The sequence below is a fragment of the Castor canadensis genome, chromosome 17 (assembly GCF_047511655.1).
Source record: "Castor canadensis chromosome 17, mCasCan1.hap1v2, whole genome shotgun sequence".
In the NCBI taxonomy this organism is placed as follows: Eukaryota; Metazoa; Chordata; class Mammalia; order Rodentia; family Castoridae; genus Castor; species Castor canadensis.
In genome coordinates this window covers 13,098,990-13,126,498 of record NC_133402.1, presented here as the reverse complement: position 1 = coordinate 13,126,498, position 27,509 = coordinate 13,098,990, and the positions used below count along the sequence as shown (strand labels likewise).

General features: G+C 38.9%; 1 long non-coding RNA gene and 1 pseudogene across 1 annotated transcript in view; both read right to left on the bottom strand.

Annotated features, from left to right (window-relative positions):
• Positions 1–23,036, bottom strand: part of LOC141418543 (uncharacterized) — a 46,608-nt gene extending 23,572 nt beyond the window's left edge. The window contains exon 1 of the long non-coding RNA XR_012443171.1: positions 22,816–23,036. This is a non-coding gene — a long non-coding RNA (uncharacterized lncRNA). The remainder of the gene's footprint in view (positions 1–22,815) is intronic.
• On the bottom strand, positions 20,648–21,270 carry LOC109701229 (cyclin-C pseudogene; annotated as a pseudogene).
• Positions 23,037–27,509: the final 4,473 nt, after the last annotated feature.

Here is a 27,509-nt window from a genome sequence, read left to right as displayed (position 1 = left end):
TTCCTATGACTTCTCCACTGTGAGCAGGTTATGCTCTAAACCTGAAAAGAACTGCCATCCTATGTCATCACCTGCATCCTTCCATTCTTTATCCCTTTCCTATCCTGCTGGAACTTCCTTTAACCACTCTCCTCCATCAATCCTATTACCCTGATTCCATATTTCCTTTCTCTTGATTTTCAAAGAGGCACCTCTTCCAAAAGCTTCCTTGGGTACAATGTTGACTCCTTGAATGTCTGAAAATAGTTTTCATTATATCCTCACTCAGTTAATAGTTTGGGTATAGAATTGAAGGTCACAGCTTAGAAAGCACAGATATATTGTCTTCTAGACTCTAACATTTCCGTAAGGAAGTTCAACATTAATTCTTATTCTTAGTCCTTTCAATGCGACCTATTATTTTCTTGAGGCTTTTAGAATTTTTTTGGCATCCCTTGTTTTTTGTAATTTTAAGAATGATGTGCCTTCCGTTTGACGAACAGGATTAAAAAGGAAGATCCAACAATTTTTTGCTTACAGGAGACCCATCTCACTGACAGAAATAAGCACAGGCTTAGGATGAAAGGCCGGAAGATTTACCAAGCCAATGGCCCCCCAAAACAGGCAGGAGTAGCAACACTTATCTCTGACAAAGTAGACTTCAAACCTACATTGATCAAACGAGATAAAAAAGGACATTCCATACTAATAAAAGGGGAAACATACCAAAAGGAAATAACAATCACCAACCTATATGCACCCAATGTCAATGCACCCAATTTCATCAAACATACCCTGAAGGACCTAAAAGCATATATTAACTCCAACACAGTGGTCGTGGGAGACTTTAACACCCCATTATCATCAATAGATAGGTCATCCAAACAAAAAATCAATAAAGAAATCCTAGATCTAAAATATACCATAGATCAACTGGACCTAGTTGATGTCTACAGAACATTTCATCCAACTTCTACACAATATACATTCTTCTCAGCAGCTCACAGAACCTTCTACAAAATAGATCATATCCTAGGGCACAAAGCGAGCATCACAAATATAAGAAAATGGGAATTATACCATGCATTCTATCTGATCACAATGCAATAAAACTAGACCTCAACAACAAAAATAAACACAAAAAACATGCAAACAGCTGAAAACTGAGTAACTCATTGCTTAATGAACAATGAGTCATTCATGAAATAAAAGAGGAAATTAAAAAGTTCCTGCAAGTCAATGAAAATGAAAACACAACCTACCAGAACCTCTGGGATACAGCAAAGGCAGTCCTGAGAGGAAAGTTTATAGCCATGAGTGCATATATTAAAAAGACTGAAAGATCCCAAATCAATGACCTAATGATACATCTCAAACTCCTAGAAAAACAAGAACAAGCAAATCCCAAAACAAATAGAAGGAGAGAAATAATAAAAATAAGAGCTGAAATCAATGAAATAGAAACCAAAAAACCCATAAAAAGAATTAATGAACAAAAAGTTGGTTCTTTGAAAAAATAAACAAGATCATCGACAGACCCCTGGCAAACCTGACTAAAATGAGGAGAGAAAAAACCCAAATTAGTAGAATCAGGAATGCAAAAGGGGCGATAACAATAAACACCATGGAAGTCCAGGAATCATCAGAGACTACTTCGAGAACCTATATTCAAATAAATTAGAAAATCTTAAAGAAATGGACAGATTTCTAGATACATATGATCATCCAAAACTGAACCAAGAGGATATTAATCACCTGAATAGATCTATAACACAAAATGAAATTGAAGCAGCAATCAAGAATCTCCCTAAAAAGAAGAGTCCAGGACCTGATGGATTCTCTGCTGAATTCTATCAGACTTTTACAGAAGAACTGATGCCAACCCTCCTTAAACTGTTCCACAAAATAGAAAGGGAAGGAAAACTGCCAAACACATTTTATGAAGCCACTATTACACGTATCCTAAAACCAGGAAAAGATACCTCCAAAAAGGAGAACTATAGGCCAATCTCCTTAATGAACATTGATGCAAAAATCCTCAATAAAATAATGGCAAACCAAATTCAACAACACATCAAAAAGATCATTCAACACGACCAAGTAGGCTTCATCCCAGGGATGCAGGGGTTGTTCAAAATATGAAAATCAATAAACATAATAAACCACATTGACAGAAGCAAAGACAAAAACGACTTGATCATCTCAATAGATGCAGAAAAAGCCTTTGATAAGATCCAACACCATTTCATGATAAAAGCTCTAAGAAAACTAGGAATAGAAGGAAAGTACCTCAACATTATAAAAGTTATATATGGCAAACCTACAGCCAGCATTATACTTAACAGAGAAAAACTGAAACCATTCCCTCTAAAATCAGGAACTAGACAAGGATGCCCACTATCTCTACTCCTATTCAACATAGTACTGGAATTCTTAGCCAGAGCAATTAGGCAAGAAGAAGGAATAAAGGAATATAAATAGGTAAAGAAACTGTCAAAATATCCCTATTTGCAGACGATATGATCCTATACCTTAAAGACCCAAAAAATCTACCCATAGCTCCTAGATACGATCAATAGCTATAGCAAGGTAGCAGGATATAAAATCAACATAGAAAAATCATTAGCATTTCTGTAAACTAATAATGAACAAACTGAGAAAGAATATATGAAAACAATTCCATTTACAATAGCCTCAAAAAAAATCAAATACCTAGGTGTAAACTTAACAAAGGATGTGAACGACCTCTACAAGGAAAACTATAAACTTCTGAAGAAAGAGATTGAGGAAGACTATAGAAAGTGGAGAGATCTCCCATGCTCATGGATTGGTAGAATCAACATAGTAAAAGTGTCTATACTCCCAAAAGTAATCTACATATTTAATGGAATTCTCATCAAAATCCCAATGACATTCATCAAAGAGATTGAAAAATGTACCATTAAATTTATATGGAAACACAAGAGGCCACGAATAACCAAGGCAATACTCAGTCAAAAGAACAATGCTGGAGGTATCATGATACCCGATTTCAAACTATATTACAAAGCAATAACATTAAAAACACCATGGTACTGGCACAGAAACAGACATGAAGACCAGTGGAACAGAATAGAGGACCCAGATATGAAGCCACACAACTATAACCAACTTGTCTTTGACAAAGGTGCTAAAAATATACGATGGAGAAAAGACAGCCTCTTCAGGAAAAACTGCTGGGAAAACTGGTTAGCAGTCTGCAAAAAACTGAAACTAGATCCATGTATATCACCCTATACCAGTATTAACTCAAAAAGGATCAAGGACCTTAATATCAGACCACAAACTCTAAAGTTGGTACAGGAAAGAGTAGGAAATACTCTGGAATTAATAGGTATAGGCAAGAACTTTCTCAATGGAACCCCAACAGCTCAGCAACTTAGAGATAGCATAGATAAATGGGACTTCATAAAACTAAAAAGCTTCTGCTCAACAAAAGAAATGGTCTCCCACAGAGTGGGAGAAAATATTTGCCAGCTACACATCAGACAAAGGACTGATAACCAGAATATATAGGGAACTCAAAAAACTAAATTCTCCCAAAATTAATGAACTAATAAAGAAATGGGCAAGTGAACTAAACAGAACTTTCTCAAAAGAAGAAATTCAAATGGCAAAAAAACACATGAAAAAATGCTCACCATTCCTAGCAATAAGGAAATGCAAATTAAAACCACACTAAGATTCCACCTCACCCCTGTTAGAATAGCCATCATTAGCAACACCACTAACAACAGATATTGGCAAGGATGCAGGAAAAAAGGAACTCTCTTACACTGCTTTTGAGAATGTAAACTAGTACAACCACTCTGGAAAAAAATTTGGAAGCTACTTAAAAAGCTAAACATTGATCTACCATTTGATCCAGCAATACCATTCTTGGGGATATACCTGTGACACAGGTTACTCCAGAGGCACCTGCACACCCATGTTTATTGCAGCACTTTTCACAACAGCCAAGTTATGGAAACAGCCAAGATGTCCCACTTACTGACGAATGGATTAAGAAAATGTGGTATTTATACACAATGGAATTTTATGCAGCCATGAAGAAGAACAAAATGTTATCATTCGCTGGTAAATGGATGGAATTGGAGAACATCATTCTGAGTGACGTTAGCCTGGCCCAAAAGACCAAAAATCGTATGTTCTTCCTCATATGTGGACATTAGATCAAGGGCAAACACAACAAGGGAGATGGACTTTGATCACATGATAAATCGAGAACATACAAGGAAAGTATGAGGATAGGTAAGACACCCAAAAAACTAGATAGCATTTGTTGTCCTCAATGCAGAGTAACTAAAGCAGATACTTTAAAGCAACTGAGGCCAATAGGAGAAGGGGACCAGGAACTAGAGAAAAGGTTAGTTCGAGAAGAGTTAACTTAGAAGGCAACACACATGTACAGAAAATCAATGCACGTCAACTCCCTGTATAGCTATTCTTATCTCAACCAGCAAAAACCCTTGGTCCTTCCTATTATTGCTTATACTCTCTCTTCAACAAAATTAGAGATAAGGGCAAAATAGTTTCTGCCTGGTAGCGAGGGGTAAGGGGGGGTAAGGGAGGGAGCGGGGGACAATTTTATAACATTCATTCTTGGATAATCATCTCTTCACAATTTTCTGTTTCCTCTCTCTGCAATTTGTGTTACGTATACACACAACTTCATCATTTCTCGGCTTTTCTTACCTCTTCTCTATTTTGCATTTGTTTGACTGTTATTTCTATCTTCTTGCAAATTTCCTGAAACTTTCTTTTAACTATGCTTGTGAATGTTTGTCTTATCTTTCACATTTTTAATTTCCAAGTGTTGTTTCTTGTTCTTTTACAGTGCATTTTTATACCATCTTTCTCTTGCTGCATGGATTAAAATTCTTTTGTAATCTCTGCAGGTAACTTGGTTATTATTTATTTGAAGCTTTCTTCTGCTTCCTGCGTTGTCTGTTTTCCACAAGTGTCATTCTACTGTGTACATGTTTTCACCCCATGTTGATATCTTTCCTCAAGTGCTGATTACCCTTTATTATGTACAAACATTTGAGTCATACACATCCATGCACACATACACACCCAGGCACACATATCACTCACATAAGCTCTGTGGCTGGAGTCTATCAATTGAAGAATTTCATCCTCAAAGACCAGCCATTCTACTGGGGCAATCCCAAATGTCAGTATCTGTAGTTATGTTTTACTGGTCCTCTGTTTCTTTTAGGAAAATTCTTCTGATCTCCTTTGACCTAGGGGTATAGTCATTCCAGGAGCTCAGAGACAGAGGGCTGAGCAGTCTGACTAGCCACTGTGCTGACTCATTTCAGCCTTCTTGTCATGCCTTGTATGTCCTCTGCTCACTGTTTGATATTTCCAAATAAAGAGCCACCCTGGTTCAATTCCTTCAAATCCTCACCACTACTTCCTGCCTGGCATCACAGAGTGGAGTTGGTATCTGGGAGTCTGACTATTTTACTAACCCTCCTATTATGAGTGCCGCTGCTAATTCTACCCGCAGGAGCAGGTGCCTGCAATTACAGAAGCCTTCTAAGGTTCCATGATCCCGATCACCTTGCCTTTTACCTGTATCTCCCCTTGACAGGCACTCAGATGTTGGGTTTCTTCACTCTGTCACTTCAGTTCCCTTTCATTGATCCACACAACATGGCTGAAACTTAGTTGACATATCTTATCCATTAGTGTCTCCTCTCTCATTCTACTTTCCCTATCTCTCTCTGCCTTCCAGTTCTATTTATACCATTTCATCCTTTCAGTGCCATTTAAGTGGGAGTCTCTGGGGAGGAATAGAGATAAATGATTGTGCTCAGCCTGAGTGTTTAACTGGAGTCCATTGGGGGTTTCTTTCTGTGAAAGATTCTGCACGTGGGTGACTCCGGGAAAAATACAGAGAATGTGTTTACTTAATAAAGCCTTCTGAGATGCCAATTCAAAAATGGTCTCATTTTCTAGATTAACAGAAGTTTAGATGACAATACCTCAATCACTAACCTCACACCTCATCTTTCCGAAAATTCCCATCATCCTTGAAGCTTCTATTTTTCCTAGGTACCTCATTCTCTGCTCAGATGGGCTGTTTCTTTATATCTGCCCAACATGACCTCAAACCTGGGACCAAGGCCTTTCTTTGTTAATTTCCACATACCACCTCTCCTCCCACCAAACACAAAGGAAGCATCCTTAAAAGGGCACCTACTTACAGTGAGCATGTACTGAAGATCAGAAGTAATAGTCCATTCCTCTGATAGAACCCCATCCCACATGGCAAGGCTTTGATTTCCTCTCCCTGCTATCACACATTTTCTATATGCATATTTATCTCTAAAATGAACACAAAATGAAATGACATGGATCTTTTGTGTATCCTCAGAGAAGAAATGAGGGAATCACAGTTTTCAATCAAGGAGGAAGAAGGCCTGCATAAATCCTCATGAAATAATATTTAATAGGATATCTTAGATTTGCTCTTGGTTTCTTTATCCCAAGACAGAAATAGGATATTTAGAACAAGGCGAAAAGGGGACAAAGGATGGTTACATATATTATTTCATTTCATCTTCTCAATGAGCTTGTGATATGTTTTTATGTTTTTTCTTCCCATTTTACAGATGAGGCAGTAGAGGATGAGTGGCTTCCCTGGGTCACATAGAAAGTGGCAATACCAGGAATCACAATAATAACAGAGATGGCCACCTCTGTGCTTGCTATACAAAGATTTAGATGGATAGATGATAGATGACAGATAGACAGACAGATAGATAGATGGATAGACATAGATAAATGATAGATAGATACATACATGTGTACATATACATACATACATACAATACATATACATTCAATTCTCTTGATTACAAACAGATGTCATCATGCCTTTTTCTCAAATTTGGAAACTAAGATTTGGAGAAGTTAGATGATATGTCCAAAGCTAAGAAATGTCCATCTCTCCCATCTCACTCTTCCCATCTCTTCATGCCAGCTTTGTTAGCTAATATCCAAAGCTGGAACTCTCTATAATCCCTTCCCACCCCATATGTACATTTCACTCCTGACATGAAGAAGTAGAATATATTTTCCCAATCCTTCAATCTCAGTAAGCTTTGTGACTAATTTCAACCAAGAGAAGGTGGTAGAAGTGACATCTTGGGCTTCCAAGCCCAAGCTTTAAAGTGGCCGACAGTCTCTAGTTCATGGATCTCAAACACCTTGATGTGAGAAACCCAAGTTACATGCAGAGATAGTGTGGAGGAAAATGAGATACTCAGCATGTCTGAGCTCCTAGTTGGCCACCAGTGCCAACTGCCAGCTCTAGGAGGGGCCATCTTGGTTGCTCTAGCCCAGAAAAAGTCCTCCAGCTATTTCAGCCTCAGTCAACCCCATGTGGAGTGGAAGAACCATCTAGTTTAGCTCACTGAACCCACAGAACCACAAGATAGACCACAACAGGTGACGTTTTCAGCACCATTTGTTGAGATGTTTTAGTATGAAGCAAGAGACAACCCAAAACACTGCCTGTCTTAGATGACACGCCTCAAGGCCTTGGGATCCCAAAGCCTGTTGTTTCTATTCCAGCAATGACAATGACACAGTCTTTCCACTGAGAGTAAAAATGGCCTGAATCCTTTAATTCCTGGAAATGATAGCATGTGAAAACATGGCACTCAAGAAGAATTGAGAAATGCAAATTAAAATACCAATGCAGCTTTGGTAACAGTAAAAAACAAGATCTGCTATCCACTGACTGCCTGTAGGGGTATGAAATAGTGAAATATTCCCAAAGGGCCATCTGGGGACATGTATTAGATGTATTACGAATGCTCATACCCCTTGGCCCAGAGCTGTCACTTTAAGGCATTTATCTTTGGGAACCATAATAGCCATGTGCAATGACTGTTCTCTGTAAGAATGTTTGACATAGAGCTCCTTATAATGGCACGAATATGAGAAAGGGGGAGAAACCCCTGGGTCCAACGTTGGGGATTTAGGTAAATAAGTTATAGTGCATTTGCATAATGGAAAATTACCCTGTTGTTACTAAAATCAGCACAATGGAAATCTTTTAAATGACACAGAAGGGCATGCATTCAGTGTAAAGAAGAATAAAGCCATCCACATAGGACACCTTGGAAATAGTTTCCACTGGTTTTTGTCAGCAAAACCAGCAACAATAATAATAATGCCAGTACAGAACTACGTGTTAAGCCCCCTCATCAAAGTAAGTAATAACTGTCAATGGTTATTTTTACTTTATGCATCTTAATATTCACTGAACATTTTTTCAATAACCATGATCAGGATAGAAAAGCAACTCATTATTAAAAGCTTAGAAATAATTTTTAAAATTAGTAACACTGGGATTTCTGGATGACTGAAAGCACAGTTCTGCCACTCTGCAACTGTCATGTGCACAAACACACATTCCCATGGAGCACTTGTGGGGTGGTTGCTCATACTAACATCTTGGGTGTGGTGTCATGCATGTTTTAGTGCATTCTGGGATATCTCCTGAGACCTGCTGCACCAAGCCAGTTCTCAGTTTTGCTTCTGCCATATGAATTAGGCAAGCACTTCCAGGGTGTTCTCTGCAGGAGATGGATCAAGTGAGCACTCAGAATTACCATATCCTGGATGTTATAAGCTCTCTGGGGGTTCAAACACACTGCTGCCTTATGCTCTATAAGTTTAGGAAGCAAAAGCTTTCCCTGCCTTCTAAAATGACCCTCCTACAATTAGGAATGAAATTTGCAACAGGAGTTCTATCTCAGTGCGAACAGCAGAGCCTTTGGCTCTCTCTAACAAGATCAGCAAGCCAGGCTCTTCAAATTGGCTAAATTTATATTGCACATTAGACCCTGTGAATAAATGACAAGGAAATTCTTTTACTGGCTGAAAAATAATCTATACAAATTCCATCTTAATAATAGTCTCTCAACAGGCCATGCAAGTGCTGGCAGGCAGGGGCCATATCAGAGGACGGACATGGACAGGATCCCAGAGTTCAAAGTGTCGGTAATGAAACAATACACCTGCTGCCTCTCAAAGTGGAAATGACTGGACAAAAATTTAGTACACAAGAGTCATCCTGTGTGTGTTTTCAGCCTTACAGTGTCCCGAGATTAAGAACCTACTTTCCTGGAGCCTAGAAGTTATTTTGAATTTCTAGCAAGATAAGCAGAAATCTGGCAGGTGCTCTGAATTTGAAAACTAAGCAAATTAGAAGGGATGATAATCCTTGATCACTTTATTAATATTCTTTTGATGTCCCAAAGGTAATTTGTCCACTGAAATAACTAAAGAGTTCAAGGACTGCAGGCATGGCTGGATCAGGAGGCTAAAATGATGTTAACAAGATCTAATTCCTTTCTCTTTAAACTGAAACTTGTCTCACCACATGCTGACTTCACTGTCTTTTTCTTTTGATAATTTCTTCCATTAATAGTCAGAAGTTGGCTGAAGTGTTCTTCAGACTTATATTCTCCTGGCTTGAATTTCCTGTGGAAAGAGTAAGAATAGATTTCCCTGAAGACACAGCAAGAAGTTCACTGTGCCTCACTGGCTCTGCTAGGTCACAGACCCATCCCTGAGGTATAAGTGCACAGATGGAAGTGTCAGCTTGCTTAGATCTCATTCACATCTCTCCCTCTGTAGTTAGGGCAGGTGGGAGAACATCACGACCACCCCAAATCAGAGCTAACTCAAGGCATGCCTGAGTCTGGTGGCAAAGACCTCTGATCCAACACAGATATTAAAGAAAAATTTAAATGTGCTCTGCAGAGCAGACACTTAATCCCCCTTCTGCCCACTGTGCCATGACCGATCTCCTTTCTTGAAGCCTGATCCATGAGGTGGGAGTCACTTCCTAGTCACCTTGCTACCCTTGCTCTCCATGGCAGCATCCCTCCCAGGCTCCTGCACCCCTTGCCTCTGCCTCAACTCTGCTCACTCTGACTGAGATGGGGGAATTTCCTCTGTACTTGCTAGTCCCTATTGCTCCTTTAGCATGTACTAGGAAGGATGCTAAAACCTTTATGCAAAAACCTTTTGCCCTTCATAGAATGTCTAGGATGTCATATCTCCTGTTTATACAGTGAAAACGAGGATCAGACACGATAGAATTTGGGCAAGATCTTATAGCTACCCAGTGGGAGAAGGGAGTCTGTTATATGATTCCTGAGCCAGTACTCTTATCTCCACAGAGCTCTCTGTTCAGTACCTTTTCCCACCATATCAACCCAATTGAACATGGCAAAGCTTCTACCTGCTCCTTTTGTCTTAGGTCTGAGGTCCCCCTGCCTGGTGTTCCTGGCCATACTTCCTGCCTTAGGACTATAAATATAATGTAAGCTCCAGTTCCTTGACCGGGAGCCCAGTGCCCAGTGCCAGGTCATTTCTCCTCTGTGATGGGAAGACTGACTGCGTTGAGGGGGTGACTGTTTGGCTCAGTGCCCTGCTTACCCCTGGTGTCCTGTGCATTGTGTAGTTTCTTTGTTCCTGTGCCCACTGCTTGGGTCAGGCCACTCCGACAGCATTTTACATCCCATCTCACCCTCTCTGCCAATGAGAAGCTGCCTCCCACAAGGCAGTGAGCCAAAAATGTACAGAAAAAGAAACAGAATCTACAAAGTCGCCCAATGACAATAAGACGGGTGCCATTTAAGGTGACCCTAAGGTAACTATCATCAGTATCAGACTGGCAAATACCCAGACATGGACAGCATATCCTGCTGGCGAGGCTGGGGCAACAGACTCTTTCATCCACTCTGGTGGGAGTGCAAAATGGACAAACCTTCTGGAGAGGAAATTAGCACTGCTTACAAAAATTATGTATGTATGTATCCTTTGACTCAGCAGCCCCATTTGAAGGATTCTATTCCAAGGAGAAGTATCAAAAATACAAATGCATAAATATACAAGGTTATTCTCTATTTATAACAGTAAAGGCCTGGAAAATACCCAAATATCCATCAATGGACCAGTTGAATAAATCATGCTACGTCCCCCTGTGGAGTACTATGCAACCATGGAAAAAGAATGTGAACTATGATCAATCCTTGTTATCTGTGGATTCTATAGAGGCAAATTTACCCACAGCTAAAACCTGTCTATAACCCCAATGTTAATATCAATGGCACTTTCATGCTCATTTACAGACGTGCACTTGCACTACACAACAACAAAATTGAGCCACCTGAGATACATATTCCCAGCTAAGTTAAACAGGGTAACACTTTGCTTTCTGTTTTGTCTTCCATACTACAAATATGACTTTTACACAATCTATTTAGTTTACGTTTTGGTGCTATAAGTGTTTAAAATGGCCCCTAGACAGCTGGGTGCCACTGGCTCATACCTGTAATTCTAGCTACTTAGCAAGTTGAGATCGGGAGGATTGAGGTTTGAGGCCAGCCCAGACAAATAGTTTGCGAGACCCCATCTCCAAAATCACCAGAGCAAAATGGACTGGAGGTGTGGCTCAAGCAGTAAAGTGTCTGCTTTGCAAGCACGAAGCCCTGAGTTCAAACCCCAGTCCCACCAAAAAATATGGTCCCTAGAATAGCACTACTGTGCTATCTAAGTGCTCCTAAGCATAGAGAAAAGTGTGTTAGACAAGCTTTGCTCAGGTATGAGGTATAGTGCCTGAGGTCAATGTTAGTGAATTAACAATAAAGAGTAAATACAGTACATGAAACACACACAAATGAAGGTTATGACTTGTTTGGCTGGTGAAAATGTGACCAGGGGCTCCTAGGAACCTAGCCATGTATTTCCTAGGAACCATAATTCAGGAATCACTCATCCAAGGTTTTCAGGGATTTGGTAAAATGTAACTACTATGACTGATGAAAACTGCCTGTATTTCTAGTATTGGTAAGATGTGATGTCCAGGACATATTGCTAAATAAGAAAGCAAGGGAAAGAATAATAGCAACAGCATGCTATTCTTTACATAAGGAAGCAGATACAAAAAGACATGGGTATATAATGGTAAAAACAATATTTTTAAAAGTCACCCAGTAGAAGTAGCAAGAAACATGTGAAGGAGAGATGGGAATTTAACTTCTCTGAATGCACTCTCTTCCAAAGAGTAAAGTAAATATTTTAGAAAATTATGAAATAAAGTTATCTAAAAATTAAAGCAATCCTTTCCCATCTAAAGCAAAATGAAATAGATTAAACTGTGTGTCAAGTTGGTGGCTGAACAATGATGAACTCTATTAAACTAAAATACAGTAATTTGGCTGTTTTTCTACTGGGATCAGCCTAAGGTTAAAAATAACTACAAAGAAGTGGCAAGCTGTTTCCAAGGATTGTGTTGGTAGTGATAATATTGAATGCTACTGGTACAGAACTGTTGTGAGAATGTGGTGAGATAGAGCAAAGGAGAAATTATGCTGGTGGCCTTGGGGCTTGGGTTTTTACCATGGGGAAGCAACACTCACAGACAGAACCAGAAAATTCCAGGACAACTCCTCTAACCTTAAATGTGAGTTGGAAATGGCAACAGAAACATATTTCCTAGTTGTCTACATAAAAGGCCCAGGAACAATGGACATAACCCAGACCGGCTCCTAAATTTCAAATCCCACAAAACGAAGTTGGGACCCTGGAATAAGTAGTTCATTGTTGGTCTGAGGCAGGAAATACCTGAGATAATCCCAGGACATCTTACTGTACCAAGAGACCAGATAGTTTTCAAAGACCACTGGGGTTATGTTGGAAAGACTCAAGAGGGGTCCCAAGGTAATTTTTCCTATTGGCAAACTAGTTCAACATTAGCTTTAAGGAGAATATATTCAATGACCTTATACAACTAAATATGTTTTTAAAAAATCAGTAAGTACAAAATGATCCATTGAGAAATAAATACTTCAATGCTCACCTCTGGAGATGTTAAGACATAAACTTATTTCTCTAAGAAGTAATAATAAATGGGAAAAAGTTTGAGTTGATTTTCCTGTATCAACTATACTTGGGTATAATCAAAGAGTTGATGATGGAAAGTTCTTCTTTTAGAAAAAAATCCAGCTACTAATGAAGAATGGTAGGCAGTGAATATCACCATCAATTAATACCACTAAAAAATAAAAGGCCCAGGCAATGATCTTCAATAACAGCTAAAATAATTGGATAAAAATATGAAGAACTTTATAAGGGGGTACATCAGCTTGAAACCACTTGTACACATTGGTAAATCATAAAGAGAGTGAATCAGATTTGACAAGCATCTTCCTACAATGCACTGGGAAATAGACAACCCCACATATAAAATATCATTCCATCTTCCCACCCTCAAATTGAACCTGGAGCTGACTATAATACTTAGGACATAAGAGGGGAGAGAGGACACTGAGGGTCTGAATGGGTAAAATCCAGAATGTGGGAAATTCTGCCAAGCAAATCAGATTTTAAAATATATGGGGCGGGGAAAGAAGATGAATTTCAAATTAAAAGAGACAAGAGCTGCATGAACTTCACACACTAGGTAGACCTTATGTAGGGCCAAGTTGACTAAAGATATCGCACATATATAAACACCTGGAAGCATGGTAGTTGAAATGTGGACAGTAACTGGATATTTTATGATATAGGAATTGCTTAGGTGTGACCCTAGTACCACAGGTGAGTTAGAGATGCATTCTGCAATATTTGTGGATAAGATGATACACCAGCTTGGAGACACTTCAGGTAACCCAAGTAGAGGAGGACCATCAAGTGCAAAAACATCTGGTCTGCCTGGAATTGAAGAGATTCCTTAGATGTTGGACATAAATGCTAAAGCTTGGTAAGTTCTAGACAAAGTAAGGTGGTTGACCACCCACAGAGTAAGCAAAAATACAGAGGAATCAAGTCTGACCCTCTGGATGCAGGGAAAAATGAACCCTCTTACACTGTTGGTGGGAATGTAGACTAGTACAACCACTCTGGAAAAAAATTTGGAGGCTACTTAAAAAGCTAGACATCGATCTACCATTTGATCCAGTAATACCACTCTTGGGGATATACCCAAAAGACTGTTACTCCAAAGGCACCTGCACACCCATGTTTATTGCGGCACTATTCACAATAGCCAAGTTATGGAAACAGCCAAGTGGTCAGCCCCACCACTGACGAATGGATTAAGAAAATGTGGTATCTATACATGATGGAATTCTATGCAGCCATGAAGAAGAACGAAATGTTATCATTCGCTGGTAAATGGATGGAATTGGAGAACATCATTCTGAGTGAGGTTAGCCTGGCCCAAAAGACCAAAAATCGTATGTTCTCCCTCATATGTGGACATTAGATCAAGGGCAAACACAACAAGGGGATTGGACTATGAGCACATGATAAAAGCGAGAGCACACAAGGGAGGGGTGAGGATAGGTAAGACACCTAAAAAATTAGCTAGCATTTGTTGCCCTTAACGCAGAGAAACTAAAGCAGATACCTTAAAGCAACTGAGGCCAACAGGAAAAGGGGAACAGGTACTAGAGAAAAGGTTAGTTCAAGAAGAATTAACCTAGAAGGTAACACCCACGCACAGGAAATCAATGTGAGTCAATGCCCTGTATAGCTATCCTTATCTCAACCAGCAAAAACACTTGTTCCTTCCTATTATTGCTTATACTCTCTCTACAACAAAATTAGAAATAAGGGCAAAATAGTTTCTGCTGGGTATTGGGGGGGGAGAAGGAGGGGGTGGAGTGGTTGGTAAGGGAGGGGGTGGGGGCAGGGGGGAGAAATGAACCAAGCCTTGTATGCACATATGAATAATAAAAGAAAAAAAAAAGACTGACCCTCTGATGACTATGATGGACACTGGCTTTTGTTTTAGCATTCTCTTTCCTTTTGACTTGTTAGAAGTTTATCATAGAAAATAAAACAAGGTGCTGTCTCCCCTGTGTCATTGGTCCATGCTGTTAACAATTGAGGTAGTTCTGCTTCTAGACTTCCTACCGACTTCTCCCTCCATCTCACAGCTACCACATCTCACCTGCCTCCCCACCACAGAAGCACAATGCAGAGGTTATGAGCAGGGGAGATGGAAGCATGGCTCTGAGGTCATACAGACAAGAATTCAAGTCCTGTCTTCTTCTTTAGATGTCGGATTTTGCAGTAACCTCTGAGTCTCAATTTCTTTGTGCATAAATTTGGAATCAAAATAACGACTGCTGCATAGGATTGTTACAAGGACTCATTAAGATGTGAGGAAAGTCCTTAGAACAGTGTGAGGCACTCTTTGTCCTCTTAGGCAGAAGACTCATGTTTTTCTTCATTTTCAGTTAACATTCTGAAATCAGAATTCTTTGAAATTAAACTCTGGACATTCATGAATCTCATATATAAACAATAGCATAACAGCAACATTTTCTACTTTCTGCTTTTCATAGTTTGACATCTTGGGACCCTGCTGACTCTGGGCAGACAGGCCCTTCCAGGGTTAGCCAACTCTTAGAGACGGGAAAAGACTCACCTGAGAACACACCTGTCACATGCAGACCAGCCAATCCAGAGCCCATACTCTCAGCCTCTCCTCCTTTACTGGGCTCTCATACTCTGAGCCACCATGTACCTGTCCTGGTCACCCCAGGACTCTGGAGGTACCAGACCCTGGAATCAGCCCCTACAGCTCAGAGCCTGATGAAATCATTCAAACTAGGCAACACTAAAGCCAGTTATCCACTTTCTTCTGTCCTTCCAGCAGAAACCACAATAAAGCCCTGGTCACATTTCTCCTTTCCTCTCTCTGTCCCTGCTCCTCCTTGGTACTTCTCCATATCACCCTGTGTGACCTGCCATGCCTTCTAATTCCAAGCAACTGTTCATGAAAACCTCTTCCTCCATGAAAGCCATTCCCATATCTGTATGCCTTACCATGCGATTAAACAAATAGAAAGAACTCTGTTCTATTTAAGTAGAAAAGACCCGGCGATGCTCATAGGTATTAGACAGGATAGGTGACCAGATTTAGAAGGAAATCAACACCCAGAGGTGTTTAGCAACCAGAAGCACAGCTGAGGTCATCCCTCAGGAACATTATGGTGAGGGTGGGGTCAATGTCACAGCCCCACCCCCACACACGTTCAGTGTAACACCTACTAGACTCCAATTGTACCACTGCTACTGAATTACTGAACACTTGATGTCTCCATCGCTCAGCCCTCAGCACTCAGAGTCCTCAGCATGAGATTCTTAGTGACCAAACTTGTATCACTGAGCTGCACTACAGGGCCAGAAGGCAGGAAAGACACAATATTTGACCTGTTTGGCTTCCATTGTTGAAGACAGGATTTCTCGCTGGATATACACAGATTCTTCTAAAAATAGAAAGAAAATTTACATTTAAAATTCAAAAGACCATGTGAGAAGTCAAAGAGATTTGCTGAGAAAATGAGTTAGCTTTACCTTGTCATTGTTGAGCACAGACTCACACAGCTGAGTATCTTGGCATCATAAATCACAGTGTTTTCTAAGTTGGGTGAGATTGCCATTGATTGAGTCATGGGCCATGAAGGACTGATCAGAGGCTAGCCATCTACTCATCACACAGCTTCCTGCGACTTTTCAGAGAAGTCCTTTAACTTTTCAACATCTAATTCAATTAAAAGATTACAAGTTTTACTGTAAGATGAGAAGCGGATTCATCTGTTTGACTTGCAGTTTCATTATCAGTTCTGAGAACATGGATGACGAAGGGCTGAGGAAGGGTCTCTGCAGAAATCTCAGCAGTCAGTCCACAGTCACTCAGAACTGCCTTAGAGTTTGGTATGTGGCCATGCTTGACTCAAAATTGATCATGATTGTGAAAGACAAAGGAATCATGTTTTATAGGCAATTTTAAGCTAGCTTTGGTGAGTCAAATAAAATTGTGGGCAATATAATAGTGCATTTCTCCTACCACTTCCTCCCTTCCCCAAATGTTGTCATGAAATCAGAGGTGAATTTTAGAATCAATAAGATACTACAGTAAATGTCACATAAATATTGTTTGATGGATATGGCCTTGGAATGGAACAATCTAGACTCAGCTGGCCTTTCTTCTCCTTGGTCTTTCTTGACCTCACTCTGGCCTGAACTCCCTTACCTATGCAGAGTACACAATGCTAGGTCTAAGCTGTCTGAGCAGGACTATAGGGACCTGGGGACTTCAAGCGTCTTATCTCTCCCCCATGAGCAGTGCATGGAAACAGTCTCTGCTGTGAAGTGCAAGAGCCCACAGGGGCCAAAAGAGAGGAAGACAGACCTGCAGCTTTGCTTTTGCTTGAGCCCTTGAGCCAGTTCCAAGGCATCACAGCACACAGAGAATATTTGTCCTCCCTTCCTGTTGAGCCTATTATGGTTTCGACTGCAGAGAAGCATAGGGAGTGGGAGCTTGGAACCTGCTTGAGTATGCCAGTGCCCCTTGCCAACATACACAAGGCCAGGAGCCACGTGTTACCAAGAACGCTCAGCTTCCCCACACCTGCTCCCCCCAGAATGGTGAGTCTTCCTTTACCACATCCCTACCTTGCTTTATTCTTAGATTCCTTTCTTGGTCACTTGTTGTGCTTTAGGAACTACAATTGCACTGTCTCATTCAATCCTCACAAATGCCCTATCTGTGGTGATAGTCCCTTCCTACCTCCCATTTTGAAATGAAATCAGGGTTTGACTCTAAGCTCCATTTGCAAGACTCCTTTGAACTCTAAGCACTGGATTCAGTTAATTAGGTTCTCCCCCAAACATGGTTTTTCAAATAACAGCTTTACTGAGGTATCATTCACATATAATTCATCCTTTTAAATTATACAATTCAATGGTTTTTACTACACTCACAGAATTATGTGATCATCCTCAATCTCTAATTTCAGAATATTTTCATCACCCTCAAAGAAATCCTGTTTCCTTTAGCAGTCATTTCTCATTCCCCCATCCCAGCCCCTGGTAAACCAAAATCTATTTTCTGTCTCCACAAATTTTCCTACTCTGGATATTTCATTAAAGTGGAATCATATATGTTCTTTTTGTGTTGCGCTTCTTTCACTTAGCACAAAACTTTCAAGGTTCACCCATGTGGTAGTATGTATCGGTACATTTTTCCTTTTCTATGGCTGAAGAACATTCCAGTTTATGGATATACCAGATTGTGTTTAACCATTCATCAATAAATGAACAGCTGAGTTGTTTCATCTTTTATAATACCATGAGCACTATGCCATGAACAAGTTTGTGTGTGTGTGGACATATGTTTTGCACTTTTGTAGGCGTATACCTAGGAGTGGGAGTTTTGGACTATATGGAGCTCTATTTTAAGTAACACCCAGTGATTTTGACAGTGGTTGCACCGTTTTCATTCTTAGCAGCAATGTGTGATTGCTCCAATTTCCCCACACCTTTTCCAAAGTTTGTTATTGTCTTTATTATACCCATCCTCATAGGTGTGAAATCACATCTTACTGTGGTTTTGACTTGCATTTCCCAAATAACTGATAATACTGAACATTTTTAGTGGGATTATTGGCTATTTATGTATCTTCTTCGGAGAAAGGTCACTCAAATTATTTTCCAATTTGTAAGTCAGGTTGTCTGTTTATTGTTGAGTTGTAGGAGTTCTTCATAAATTATACACGAAGCTAGTTATCAGATATATTTGCAAATATATTTCTCCATTCTCATTTTCTTGATCGTATACTTTGAAGCACAGGAAGCTTTAATTTTCTACAAAGTCAAATATATCTTTTGTTTTCTTTTTTCTCATGCTTTGGTGTAATACTTAAGAAACAGTTGCTTGATCAGAGACATACAGACTTATGGCTTTGTTTTCTTCTAGGGGTTGTGTAATTTCACTCTTAGATTTAGCTTTGTCATCTATTTTGAGTCAATTTTTGTTTATGATGTTGGGTAGGGTCATAACTTCCCTTTTTGCTTGTGGATATCAGTTATTCCAACAGCATATGTTCCCTTGCTGAATTACATTGGTACCTTTGTAGAAATGTGAGAATTTATTTCTGGGCTGTCAATTCTTTCCCATTAAGCTGTATGTCTATACTTAGGCAACTACCACACTGCCTTGATTACTATAGCATTGTAATCAATTTTGAAGTAGAGTCTGTCACATCTCTGTAATAATTTCTTTTGATATTCTGGGTCCTTTGCACTTGCATATGACTAGTAGGATCATCTTAAATTATGGAAAAAGGCACCAGAGATTTTGATGATGTCTGTATCTCTAGATCAATTTGCAGAATATGACCCTCTTAAAAATATTATCTCCTAATCTATAAATAGGGTATATATTTTTTTTCATTCATCTAAATAACCTTTGTTTCAATATTTTTATGTTTTTAGTATATAAATCTCATACTCCTGCTGTTAATTTATTACTAAGTATTTTATTATTGTTGAAGATTTTAGAAATGGAATTGTCTTAATTTCCTTGGATTGCTAACTGCTAGTGTATAGAAATGAAACTGATTTTGTATTTTTTTTGTACTTTTATTCTTGCAGTTTTGTACTAGAAAATCATTTAACAATCCACTTTCACAACTGATTTAAGAAAAATTTAATCCGTAAATTATACATTAACATCCTATGACTCCAAGTTTTACTTATCACTCTCTTTCAAGTCTGAAGAAAATGATAAATCTACTAAGTTGAACAGAAAACACAGCCCCAGTGACATAACATTTAGTGTGAAGTTCTACACTCAGATGAGAATTAAGAATAGCCAGTGTCAAACCAGCCTGAAACCTGATTGTGTACCTGGTGGAGGAAACCTACAGTAAGTCTGTGAGTCCGCACTAAGACACAAAATTAAAGTAGGGTATATGTATCTCAGAGAAAAACTTTTCACAGTGGATTAAAAATTAACCATAAATCTTCACCAAAATTCAACTGTTTATGGTGTTTTATCCAATGAAACTGTCAAAATGCCCATAACTTTGAATTAATTGCAAATAATCTTATGTAGGGTTTTTTTTAAAGTTTTCCCAGAACTTCAAAATGATTATGGTATTATATATAACTTTTAAAATGTCAAGTATGTTATACATTTGCACTTTTCTACTGAACCAGGCTAGTATCTACTGTGGCAAGACACAAAACTACAGAATAAAATACACTTTAAAATCAATAGGTACTTGATTAATTTCATTGAAATTGTCAGCATCATTACCAAAATCTTCCAGGATTTTGTAAGATTTGATTACTTCCATGAGTTTTATAGTTACTTACAGAGGGAATAAAAACCAAAACCTTCATTTAATGATTGTTTATGTCCTTTTTGGTCAATCAATGACCAAACAAAATTTTAAACACATTATGTTTCTGTTTCCTGCCTTAATAAAAAAACTAAAAATTTTCATTATCCAAATCAATAAATATACTAATCAGAAGTTATTAACTTTGAAACATCTATGTGTATCTGTTTGTAGGTTCCCTTAGAACACTTCCAAGCTTTTATAATCAAGAGATTTTATGTACTAGAATCAAATTAGGTAAAGAAAAACTTATTTTTCAAAAATAAAATCACTTCCCAATACGCTTGACTGAAACAAGCTATTCGTTTTCATTTGTGTTCCACTGAAGCCATTATGAAATCTGTGCAATGGTTTATTTCCAAGTGGTCCACTACAAACTTCTTCGGAATGTTTTATGATTGGCTATAGCTGGAGTTCTGGTTTCCATTTGGACCCTACTCTCCTTCACTGTTTGGAGGTGGTTTTAATTTTGGCATCTTACTAAGAATAGTTGCCATCTCTTTTCTCTCATCAAAATTCTTCCACTATTTTAAAATAACCCTGATAATTTCCAAAATCTTCTCCATATCCACAGAAAGCTCAGCAAACCATTGTCTGGCATCTTTGCCGTGAAACACAGGCTTCATGCAGGCAAGCTAAAACTATCATGAAAGAAGGATACAGTAGGCAAAGATCCATTCTATAGGTATTCACTATCCTCCATGCAAGTGGAATCAACATGTCTTCTTGGTCCCTGTCCTGCACATACTGGAGCAAAGGTCTATAAGGATGACACCATCAAGTAACAATCCATTAGTTCTCTAAGACACAATTCACACTCTAATACATGACTCATCCTGTAAGGAAATTCCTTTGGAAAGACATATGAAAATCTAGTTTTTAATACAGATGTAGTAGCAGAAATCAATCTTGTATCTGAGACTACTCCAATTTCCTCTACTTTGGATGCCAAAAATATACATGTAGAAGCCATTAATACAGGATCTATACTTTTAGAGAACACCTGGCATAGAATCTCTTGAAATAAACTGTAGCAGTGGTGGTAACTTGTCTTAATTTAAGATGTTCACCTAATCTTGGATAACATTTGTAAAAAATATTTGTAACTTCCAATACTCTTCTTCTGAGAGAAACTTTACGTCCTTCTGGCACTTTAAACAGATCTTATTTATCCAAAATCCATTGTAAATAATGGAAGCTCTGCCAAAAGTTCCCTGCCATGGAGCACAGCTCTCCCTGATTAAAAAAAAAAAAAAAAAAAAGCACCAGCCAGCAGAGTGGCCTGCGAAGCAACCACTGCCCCAACCCGTTGAGCATCTGCACTCCTAGATCAGATGTGCTCAGCTCTGCTCTGCAGTGGTGACCCTGTATTATTCTTCCATCTTGCAACCTTGTTGAACTCACTTACTAGTTTTAACAAATTTTTGTGTATGGTTTTGTCAGGATTTCCTACCTACAGCTACCAAAAAACTCCTGAGTAAAGGCCTGAATCTCTGAATGGTCTCTTCAAATCCAAACCTAGCATTATTTGTAAGCACAGCCTTGTCTTACCTTGTTGGCTCTTGTAGACCTTCTGGTTTTGTTGTTATCATATTGATTTTTACCACCCAGCATCTATTCCTCTGTTCTGGAAACTGTAACTTGATAGTATTTTCCAGGGATATGCTCCCTCTCGGACTCTTCCTCCACAGCTCTTGGGCAGCACCAGCTCCAAGATCAGGTGTGTGACACAAGCCTGGGCATCACATTCGTCTGGCCCTCACAACTGAATTTAGGGCTGGGCACATGGCACAATGAGAACCAAGGAGCTAGAATCTCAGGACTTTCAGAAGTCCACCACAAGGTCACACATTATTCTTTTTCTGATGAATTTAGAGTCAACACAGAGGAAAGAGATGGAGAGAGACTGAGTGTTCACATTATACTGGATGCTCAAGCTAGCTCAATATGCAAGTGTATTCTCCAATAAATTCCCTTTATGCATTAGTCAGTGAAGAGTGGGTTATCTGCCCACTGCTCTGACATTCCTTCAGACCCTGTGCAAGGCACTGCTACCAATGAGAGGCCACAGAATTTTTTCTTTGCAACTCCTAAGAGCTTTATTTTAAATGCATAGTCTAGTGATCAAGGTATAGCAAAAGCTTCTTTTAAGATTACCTAGTCTAAGGTACTGAAGGAGGGAAAATGTGGGGGAAATATTGTGTACTCATGTATGGAAATGGAAAAAATGAGATCTGTTGAAACCATTCTAAGAAGGGGAGAAGGGAGACAAAGGAATATAACTAAGACATATTGTAAGCACTTCTGTAAATGTCACAATGTACCCCCAGGACAACAACAATATAATAATAAAAATAAAGTAAAAATGACAATAGAAGGGAAAAAACAAATTTTTTAATTTCATTTTTGATTTATCATACATTAATAATATGAGTGGATTTCACTGTGATAATTCCAAACATGCATACAAGTATACCTTGAACAAGTTCACCCCTCCATTAGGTCTCATTCACCTCTCCTCTTTCCCTTCTTCCATATGGTGTTCCATTGTCTCACTCACCTCTCCTCTTCCCCGTCTTCCATACAGTGCTCACTCCTCCATTGTGTCTCATTCACCTTTCCTCTTTCCCATCTTTCATACAGTGTTCGGTGAGTTTCTTTATGCTGTCTCTAGATAGCTAGATAGATTGATAGACAGACATAGGCATATGTGGATATATAGATATGTATGGATACATATGCAGCATACTTCCATCCTCTTCACCCCTTAGTATCCTTTCCCCCTCCCTGCTCCTGCTGATCTCTCTCAGACCACCCCCTTTCACATTCGTGTCCCATTATTATTATTATCCTCATCTTAGTTCAAAAATTCTATCATATTTTACTTTCCCATTTTGTGAAGAAGCTTGAATCAAGAAAACTGATTTTTCATTAGGGCGACTTGCATTATTTATTTCTGCATTGGCCATGCATTTGGCAAAAGTCCATATGCAGCTCCTCAGTGGCCAGTTTAATATATAACAGCCTGGGCTTCCTTCTCTCCCAGCAGCTTTTGCTAATGGTGATTTTGCTATCTATCAGAGGGTCAGCGGCCATGCAGAGTCATCTCCAAAGTAGGTTTAAGCTAATCCCCTAGGTGGAAAGAACCAGTTTATGTTGATCAGGATGCTCTTTTAGAGAGTGTTTTGCATAATATCCAATAGTATTAATCAAGAGAAAATGTCCTTTAAATAACTAGTCCCACACAAAGGAGGCTGTTTACTTTTACTTCTTCCTATAGCTCATGAACTCCAACCTTGAATTCCAGAGAGAAAATGCTACCCTCAGCTTATGATGCAACATTCACCAGCAAGTGCAGAGGCTTTTCAACTCTGGGTACTAAAAACCATTCCTCTGGCTCAATTCTTCCAACTGAGAGGGAACAGAAAATTACTCCAGGGAGGAAAGTTCTTTTCTCTCCCAGCTATGGATTTATTTAGAGAGAGGGAATTAAGGAGGTCAGCTCATAGTTCTCCCCTGACAAAATGGGGTTGATTTATTACCTGGCACCTTTATAATTCTTTCCTAAGTAAAGGTACACAACAGTATTTAACAGCTTGGATTTGCAATTCCTCAAACATGAATTAAAATTTTTCCAGTATCTCTCAATAGAATGTGCCTGTGGACAAAGTACCGAATCACTCTGAGCCTCAGTCTCCTCTTCCACAAAATGGATTTAATAATAAAACCTATTTCATGGAACTATTTTGAGGACCACATGGGACAATGACATAAAATATACTTAGGTGCCTCATAAGGGCTTCTTGAATATTATGTTGTTTTTTTGTTTTTGTCCTCAGTGGGAATGGTAACTACCAGATATCACTGCCTCCCTCTCAAAACCCAGCTGGCCAAGATGAACAACCATGCCAGAACCGACCCAGACTACAAGAAGCTGGCATTACCATGTCCTGGAGCCTTTCTTGAAGAAATGGGCCCCTCTGTACGTTACGGTATCACAACCCTCTAAATATCGGATTGCAGCTCTGAAAGCAAGTAGAGGCTTTGCATGTAATTTTTTAAAATAAATACTGGTTGCCCTTTTTTTTCTGCTTCTTTTTACTTATTCCTGAGATTGACAAGTGTCAGGGGAAAACTCCATTCTACTTCCCAGATCTGTCTTTGTGTCTGTCCCACTAGGTCTACTGAAAGCCTCTGTTTTGAAGTTTGGCCAGAAATGACAAAGAAACATGAGTTGATTCTAAAGAACATCCTCCCAGAATGATGACTCCCAAGCCAAAGGCGTTTTTCAACCATCACAGCGGAGTGAATGATGTGGACGTCAGCACTCCTGCTTGCAGTCGTTGACGAATCTGCTCCTGGCATCAGAGCACTGAGATGTGACTGCAGTGATGGAGGGGGGAGGCTGGGAGGAGGGAGGGATGAACTCATTGTGTATTCTGAAGGCTAAGGCAACTGCCAGGTAGCTCAAAAATTGGGATGCAAGAAAAATGAGTTTTATCACCCAAACAGGGGAAAGGATTCAGTCAAGGCAAACTCAAAGGAGAAAAAGACCAATGTCACCCTACTTCCAGCTCCTCCAATCATAGCATTGGCCTAGCCCTTTGCTCTAGCCAAGGGGAAAAAAATGCCTCCTTTTCTGAGTTTTTTTTGCTCAAGATGGTGATTATTAAAGTCATTTATTAGAGGGAGATCATGTACATATTAAAGCAAGATTCTTGCATTGGAGAAGTTACCCTGCAGCATGGATTTAGCTGGAGAGGCCACTACACACTAGTTTGATTTGTAGACCGGGGTAATGATGGCTACCCTGTGACCAAGCTGCGTGGCACGCTTTAATGGGATTTTCCTCAAAATATATGCAGTAATGGGATTAACCCTGTTTAGAAAACAGACACTTAAAGAAGCATAGGCTTAGGATGAAAGGCTGGAAGCAGATTTGCCAAGACAATGGCCCCGAAAAACAGGCTGGGGTAGCAATACTTATCTCTGACAAAGTAGACTTCAAACCTACATTGATCAAATGAGATAAAGAAGGACATTCCATACTAATAAAAGGGGAAATAGACCAAAAGGAAATAACAATTATCAACCTATATGCACCCAATGTCAATGCACCCAATTTCATCAAACATACCCTGAAGGACCTAAAAGCATACATTAACTCCAACACAGTGGTCGTGGGAGACTTTAACACCCCATTATCATCAATAGATAGGTCATCCAAACAAAAAATCAATAAAGAAATCCAAGATCTAAAATATACAATAGATCAAATGGACTTAGTTGGTGTCTACAGAACATTTCATCCAACTTCTACACAGTATACATTCTTCTCAGCAGCTCATGGAACCTTCTCCAAAATAGATCATATCCTAGGGCACAAAGTGAGCCTCAGCAAATATAAGAAAACAGAAATTATACCATGCATTCTATCTGATCACAATGCAATAAAACTAGACCTCAACAATAAAAGTAAAGACAAAAAACATGCAAACAGCTGGAAACTGAATAACTTATTGCTTAATGAACAATGGGTCATTCATGAAATAAAAGAGGAAATTAAAAAGTTCCTGCAAGTCAATGAAAATGAAAACACAACGTACCGGAACCTACAGGACACAGCAAAGGCAGTCCTGACAGGAAAGTTTATAGCCATGAGTGCATATATTAAAAAGACTGAAAGATCCCAAATCAATGACCTAATGATACATCTCAAACTCCTAGAAAAACAAGAACAAGCAAATCCCAAAACAGAAGAAGAGAAATAATAAAGATAAGAGCTGAAATCAATGAAATAGAAACCAAAAAACCCATAAAAAGAATTAATGAACAAAAAGTTGGTTCTTTGAAAAAATAAACAAGATCAACAGACCCCTGGCAAACCTGACTAAAATGAGGAGAGAAAAAACCCAAATTAGTAGAATCAGGAATGCAAAAGAGGCGATAACAATAAACACCATGGAAGTCCAGGAAATCATCAGAGACTACTTTGAGAACCTATATTCAAATAAATTCGAAAATCTTAAAGAAATGGACAGATTTCTAGATACATATGATCATCCAAAACTGAACCAAGAGGATATTAATCACCTGAATAGATCTATAACACAAGATGAAATTGAAGCAGCAATCAAGAGTCTCCCTAAAAAGAAGGGTCCAGGACCTGATGGATTCTCTGCTGAATTCTATTAGACCTTTAAAGAAGAACAGGTACCAACCCTCCTTAAACTGTTCCACAAAATAGAAAGGGAAGGACAACTGCCTAACACATTTTATGAAGCCACTATTACACTTACCCCAAAACCAGGAAAAGACACTTCCAAAAAGGAAAACTATAGGCCAATCTCCTTAATGAACATTGATGCAAAAATCCTCAATAAAATAATGCCAAACCGAATTCAACAACACATCAAAAAGATCATTCAACACGACCAAGTAGACTTCATCCCAGGAATGCAGGGGTGGTTCAACATACGAAAATCAATAAATGTAATAAACCACATTGACAGAAGCAAAGACAAAAGCCACTTAATCATCTCAATAGATGCAGAAAAAGCCTTTGATAAGATCCAACATCATTTCATGATAAAAGCTCTAAGAAAACTAGGAATAGAAGGAAAGTACCTCAACATTATAAAAGCTATATATGACAAACCTACAGCCAGCATTATACTTAATGGAAAAAAACTGAAACCATTCTCTCTAAAATCAGGAACTAGACAAGAATGTTCACTATCTCCACTCCTATTCAACATAGTACTGGAATTCCTAGCCAGAGCAATTAGGCAAGAAGAAGGAATAAAAGGAATACAAATAGGTAAGGAAACTGTCAAAATATCCCTATTTGCAGACGATATGATCCTATACCTTAAAGACCAAAAAACTGTACTCAGAAGCTTCTAGACACCATCAATAGCTATAGCAAGGTAGCAGGATATAAAATCAACATAGAAAAATCATTAGCATTTCTATACACTAATAATGAACTGAGAAAGAATATATGAAAAAATTCCATTTACAATAGCCTCAAAAAAAAATCAAATACTTAAGTGTAAACCTAACAAAGGATGTGAATGACCTCTACAAGGAAAACTATAAACTTCTGAAGAAAGAGATTGAGGAAGACTATAGAAAATGGAGAGATGTCCCATGCTCATGGATTGGTAGAACAACATAGTAAAAATGTCTATACTCCCAAAAGTAATCTACATGTTTAATGCAATTCTCATCAAAATTCCAATGACATTCATT